The following is a 7,271-nucleotide window of genomic DNA, read 5'->3' as shown; positions in this document are numbered from 1 at the left end:
CTTCTGCAAAAGTGAGCTAGCCCTTTGATTGGGTGGCCGAGTGAGGAACAGCACCATAGATTTACCATAGAGATATATACAGTGATATATACATTGCCACACAGTATCGCATCGACATGTTTAGATCCCATATGCTGCGTAGTTGTTTAGTGCCATATTCTGAGAGGACATTGAGCCCTTCTTGGCTGGTCTTTTACCAAGGCCAACCTCATTGGCTGGCCTTTTACCAAGGCCAGCCAATGAGGAAAGAGTGACAAGAAAGTGTTGAGAAAGTGACGACTAGTTGTGCGTCTCTTTACTGATCAGCTCTGCGAGCTGATAAAAATAAAATAAAAAAATTGGTAGAATACACAGTTTTGCATAATACGGTTATGCATGCAAATAAGGTTGCGAATGCTGAAACATAACTGCCATTATCTCTAGGTCACATTATTGCTTTGCTCTTCTCACTGCGTATACTGTGTTTCTGCATTTATAAAGAAATAATAAAGGAGAGAGAGGGGGGGACCTGAAAGATAGGGGGAAGGGAAAAGAAGTAAGATCTGTATTTGTTCGTGCATACGCATGCGTGCATGCGTGTGTGAGATGCTTTTACTGTATAAGGTGGAATTACAGAAGAGATGGAGAGACGAAAGATAGACCTGCATGTGCAGAAGAGAAGAGGGGGTGCAGTACCTTTACTACAGTACAAGAAAGAGCTCTGATACTGTATAGTACAGTATGTCAGCAGTTTATGTAACTGCTATCTCGATCTATAAATTCACAAAACCTGACCCATCGGCTTCACACATTGCCTGAACTTTGCGTCACGTTTGTGCCACAGCACCAATATAAGTCTTAGCATGTACAATATACGCGTATGCTCATGTACGTCATCAACACAACGTCAGAAGTTTCTGACGACATCAGGGATCCCCGTATCTGCATATTTAGTTGATCGGTCGTATGGTAGTGGGCACCATACCCAACGCGCCACAACGTTACGTGTTGCTTTTAAATTGGCTATTTTCACTACTATTACACAACTGTCAAATGACAAAGTATAGAATAGGGCTAAAGGATGACCAATATCATTCATTTATGAAACATGAAAAGATGAAACATGGAGATGCCCAAAGCAACTATATTCTCTCCCAGCTGTTGTGAGAGACAACGTACCCTAGAATAGAAGTTTTAACTGGGCCAAGGTTTCTAAGTTTGTTTCAAACTTCCCTATTAAGAGATACCGTGGGGAAACAGGAAGGCAGAAGGAAACATTTTATGCACGTATACATTTAATGGCCATTCTCGTGCACGTTTGTGGATAACGGAAGTACTCTCATTCATATTTCACTAGCATGTGCCATCTTGGTTTTAACCCCAGCAAAGTGGGGATCTGTTTACGTGGTTCACCACTTTACCCTCTGACACAGCACGTGGACATCAGCTTTAACAGCGATTCTCAACCAAATAATTGGCAAAACACTACGATTTGGCCCTCTCACCTACGTCGCACCGCCGATCCGACCAATATGTCTGAGTCATAGTGACGGGGGCTCTTTCAGAGTACCCGTTGTACCTGTCTGTCTGTGTCCCTTTTGTGCCCATATATGGAGATCTCTGATGTCATTAGTATACGCCCATACCTTGTATATTGGCATGCCCATATATGGGCATATTGGTTGGATCGGTGGTTCTTAACAACGTGATATCCACATATGCCCATATATAGACATATAGGTCCGATCGGTGGTTCTGGACCACCGCATATCCGACCGACTCGGCGGCGGACACCGCGCTCCCTCGTGTCCTTGCCTATCCAAGTCGGTCGGTCCCATATATATGCACATGACCATATAGGCATGGTGGTCAGATCTGTGGCTCTGGACAACCGGATCTCCATATATGCCTATATATGGGCATATCAGGTTTGTTTATGGTTATGTCTGAGTCATAGTGACATGCCTATATGGGTGTATCGGGTTTGTTTATGGTTATATGGGTGTATCGGGTTTGTTTATGTTTATGTGACATAACCATAAACAAACCCGATACACCCATATAGGCATGTCACTATGACTCAGACATAACTTATGTCTGAGTCATAGTTACATGCCTATATATGGGCGTATCAGGTTTGTTTATGGTTATGTCTGAGTCATAGTAACATGCCTATATATGGGTGGATAGGGTTTGTTTATGGTTATGTCTGAGTCATAGTGACATGCCTATATAGGGCCGTATGGGGTTTGTTTATGGTTATGTCTGAGTCAGAGTGACGTGGCCGTGGTCCTGCCTATGTATGGGCGTATCAGGTTTGTTGTCTGAGTCAGAGTGAGGGCCCACCGGCCCTCCCAGTAGTCAATTTTAATATAGGATATCAACAGAAAATATATATAAAATGAGTTATATGTATGTATTCATATAAAGCAATGACTATTTTATTATGACTGCCAGCTCATATATACAGTGCATCCTTGAGAAAACAATTTAGGTCTGTGGTTACATAAATGAGAGATGAGCCATAAAAGGAGAGATGTTTTACATCACTTCAACAGACAATACCTCAGAAGAGAGGCTTATTTTTGTAAGTAAAGCGGATTTGCTACACCCACACAAGCACACATGTGTGTGTGTGTGTGTGTGTGTGTGTGTGTGTGTGTGTGTGTGTGTGGACCTACCTCCCGCCATTCAAGGTGTTACCACACTCGGTTCCTCTCCTCCCACCAGAGGTTTCCGATATTCCTTCCTTTTCAGAAGATGCCCTGAAAGCATTGTGGTAAGGTTATCCATCACTGAGTCATCACATAATTATACATGAATGTACATTGGGCATTATTAGCCATTTAAGCCCTGTTTAAAATAGAGAAAATAGCGAGCATGTATTTTACTGTATTTGTTTTGATTTGTATTTGTTTTGCTGTTGCTGCAAACCACTTTGGAGGTCATACAGTACATGGTATAGGATATAATTGGTACAGCCTGACAGAAAGAACAGGCAACAGGACAGTGAAAAGCTAAAAATTGCTTTTAATACTTCAAATATGTGTTTGCATGTTGCAGAATGTACAACAATTGGTCATACAATGTATTTCGATCCCATACAAATAAATAACGTATAGTTCATTTGTTAGATTTTGGCCATCTGTTATATTTTTTCCCATTAATTCTCTCATGCAGTAGGTGCAATTTAATGTATCATCCTATAATTCTACAAAGCTCTGTCCCCATCTGTGTGTTAGTCACCAAAATCTCTTCTGCCCGGTTCTCCTCAGTGGCTTGAGCAATTGATCTGCATTTGCACACAGCCATTGACCATTACCATGAGCACGGAACAGCGAAGTCTGTTTTCACTTTCCCCGAATGTCAGCTGTTTATTAGCGTTTTTGTGTTCGCTGGCTCCCGGGTTGCCAAATCATGTGCGCGCAACAAGCGCCGGTGTTGCCACATCCGTGAAACAAGCGGACCATCCGTGAAACAAGCGGACCATGACTCACTTTGGGTGCTCATATCCCCCGACGGATATGGTCTAGTATTTAGAAGGGACATTAAATCCCCAACATAGATTAGCAAATCAAGAGGCCTCTTTATATTGCATAACTCACATAATTAAATAACCCATTAAAAATGTATCAGATGCCAACAAATGACAGTTATAACATGCCATTTGTTTCACGGTTTCTTCTTCTTTTTTTGTCACACATGCTTGACAACTCAGGCATTCACATTCAAAACTGCCAATTATTCTGCCATCCACACTGGGAAGTATGAACATTAATGTGAGGATGTGTGAATGTTAATGGCATCCACAGAGCTTTTAGTGTTGCTGCCTAAGGTGCAGTCTTTGTGGGGAAGAGGAGGGAGGCAGGTAGCAACAGTAAATTAAGAATCCCATGCCAACTCTGCTGTACTGTTGTACTGATTTACAACTCTATAATGTATTGTATAGAACCTCATAGTGACAGGGCATGCCAATTTTCCTCAGTGTGTATATCCAGTATTGTGTAGAAGACAATCTATTAGATATCTATCTGTTTGTGATATGGCGAAATTATCGTAGGGATAGTGAAAAGTAAGCGGACAGGAAATGGGGAGAGAGATGGGGGGTGACACGCAGCAAATGTCGTCGGGAACGGGAGTCGAACTCGCAACACGCTGTCAGGCTGGCATTGCAGCCTAGGGTGCCTGGACCGTCCCTCTACGGCCCAGGCCCATTCTGGCATTTTTGATCGTACAGAGAGGGCAAAGGTATCTTACAAATACGATAAGTATCGAACACCTGACAACACTGATCTTCTACCCCTCTAATCATCTCCAATCTGCCCAACAATAGCAACTCCTCCCAAGCTCACCTGATTCCAATAATTTCTGATAACAACTCCTCCCTTATTTCCTCCTCTCAAACCAATCAAGGGTTGTATTTACCATAGATAGATATATATAAACACCTACATATACCTTTTTTATAGAGCACCTTTCTGATATATATCTATGGTATTTACCTCACCTGCCATTGTGCTCAGTTTGTGGTCTTAACTAGTGAAAGTTTCTAGACTTGTTTCTTTCCCAAAAGAAAAGGACCAAAAGAAGTTAAAGAACCAATCTGTTATGATGACCAGACCAGGCATATATGTACTGTATGGCTTCAATGGAGTGTGGGTTCAACAATTGCATGGACCATGCAGGATGATGAGAATAAAAGCATGTTCTGAGTGACTCCAACCCCTCTTTCACACAGGCAAATCCAATTATAGGAACCAGAGAAGTTTACTTTCTCCTGCTGTGGTCTGACATACAGTATTTAGAGAGCATTTTAGTGCGAGGCAGAGACAGAGAGTTTTGGCACTTTTCCACTGAAGAGAGAGAGAGAGAGAGAGAGAGAGAGAGAGAGAGAGAGAGAGAGAGAGAGATAAATGCTCCAAAGCTAATCTACAGCACAGAAAAGCCAGTGTGGCTCTTTGCCTGATGTTTTGCAAAGAAAACAAATATAGGATTTTCAGTGAATATAACATCATTTCTATGATGATAGTAATTCTACAATTTAAAATGTAGCTGATACTCTAATACTTCTCTAATTCTCTAATTAAGTGGCATGAGCCCTAGTCAACAAACAACATAGGATACCAGGTAAACCTCAAAGTTAGAATCCGTCTAATCAACTAAATACTTTGCATTTCCAAACAAGCAAACAATATATGCCTATATAAATAACATGTAGCATTCTGTAACATATTCAATCCACAAACTGTACCAGAGACAAAGAGAGAATATCACTGACCTAATTTATTCCCCCATCTCTGAAAAAGATGGCTATTCAGCATTGCAGGGTCTCTGTGTTGCCTGAGTGCAAAGGAACAAAACACATTGTTGTTATAATTATTATTACATCTAAAAAGGGACTTGACTTAAATAAAACACAATCGGATAGCTCAGCAGTAGCATCCCAGTGTTGCTGCACATCGAAGGACCACAGATGTTAACATAAATTATTAAGCACTAATATGTGGAGGAGACATATTAACTCTAGACATAAACCTGTAATTAACATTCTGCTCAGCAGCAGAGAAGGCCTTTCCAATAAAGTGTTATGACACCCTGTACCAATGACTCGATTCCTCAGGGCAGTTACGTGTGTCTGCTTTCAGTGTCTTATAAAGTGTCTTAAGATGAGCTCAGCAGAATCTGCGGTGCCTCCCGGTCCCGGACCAATGACCCACTGGCCGACTGATCCAGTTTTAAATTGCACCTTCCTCTGCATCATGACTCGACACTGTTAGTTACCCCTCGCCTTTCCCTCTGTCTTCCACACTGCGACACCCCACTTTGGCTGGCTCTGAACCTCAGTACAAACACTGCAATGACAAGCCGGGAGAATTTGTTATCATATACGTAGACTGCTAGACTACCATATACAATACAAAAGAGGAAGGGTATGCACAAATGCAGACAGTTACATAACATGCCCCTAAACAGTACCCTTATGCAAACAAGAGACATACAGGAACACATACATCCACATACAGTATGTATTGCACATACAGTATGTATTTCGATGCAATATTTGATTAGGATCCCCATTAGCTGAAGTACAGCTTGTCTTCCTGGGGTCCACAAGATTAACCACTTTCAACCTGGTGTGCCTATTTTGGGCATGTCATTATAGGTGTGTCTGTAGTTCACTTAACTTTATATTCACAAACATGCATGCCACTCATTACAAGCCAATCTTTGCATACTGTACAGGTTGAAATGTACTGTACACGATGAGACAGGTGTATCTAATACAACTACACAACCCTCCCAGAGAGATTATACTAAACCTATTAAGGGAATAATAATTTGACATTGACCTGTGCTCAGCTGCAACACTGACCTCTAGACTTGCTTGGCTTGTTCGGCCATAAAGTTAAGCATACTAAAACGTATTTTATTTGTTCCTGTGGGTGAGGGACTCGTGAATCATCCATTTTTCCTGGGTGGCTGGTGGCAGCTTGATATAAATTTATGGCACAAGACATTACACAGTGGAACCGACAGCTCAACAATTTGTATGGTTCTTTACCTCTTGCATCTCTGGTCGTACATCACATTTAGAACCGTTTTCTTGGCCTACTGTCCTGATGCTTGCTGTGCATTTACTGAGGTCCTGTGGCCAGCATTCGGTCACAAGCGTTTTTGATGTTTTTTCTTTTTAGGACAGGTTCAAAGTGCATCAGGATCCCTCATACATTTTTCAGTAGCTATTCCAAGTGCAAAATTGTGATTGATTGTTACACATTCTGGTTTTTACTCAATGGAACACATTGATGTTTTGCTACCTTGTACTATTTTGAAGAACCTGTGCTGCTGGCAATGACAAATTCAACATTTTTGGTGCATTTTGGATAAAAGACCACTTTGAAGGAACTCACCATGCTGACATTAATACATTATACATTTGCTGCATTGAAAGCAAAATAAAAAACGAGTACCGGTAATTCATTGTTAGTACCCATCGAATGTGTCATCATGATTGAGTAGGCTATATCACTGCTATTAAGGCACTGTTTGTAAACAAACCACTTATACATTCAAATGTCCGAATGCTGGAGACGGAACGCGGAATCAATTGAATGTTCATTATACTCTCAGGTAACATGGAAAGAAAACAAATGACTACCCGGCTGTAAGTTAGGATGGCTCTTATTTGCAGGAGGTAAGGAACTCATTAATCACTGACCAGATCGAGGCTTTGAAAGCCTGACATGCACCTTGTGGGTTGGCAGGCTGAAAGCATATATTTGCTTACTTGT

This window comes from Gymnoscopelus braueri (assembly GCF_963280865.1).
Source record: "Gymnoscopelus braueri genome assembly, chromosome: 19".
Classification (NCBI taxonomy): Eukaryota; Metazoa; Chordata; class Actinopteri; order Myctophiformes; family Myctophidae; genus Gymnoscopelus; species Gymnoscopelus braueri.
This window is presented reverse-complemented; position numbering follows the sequence as displayed.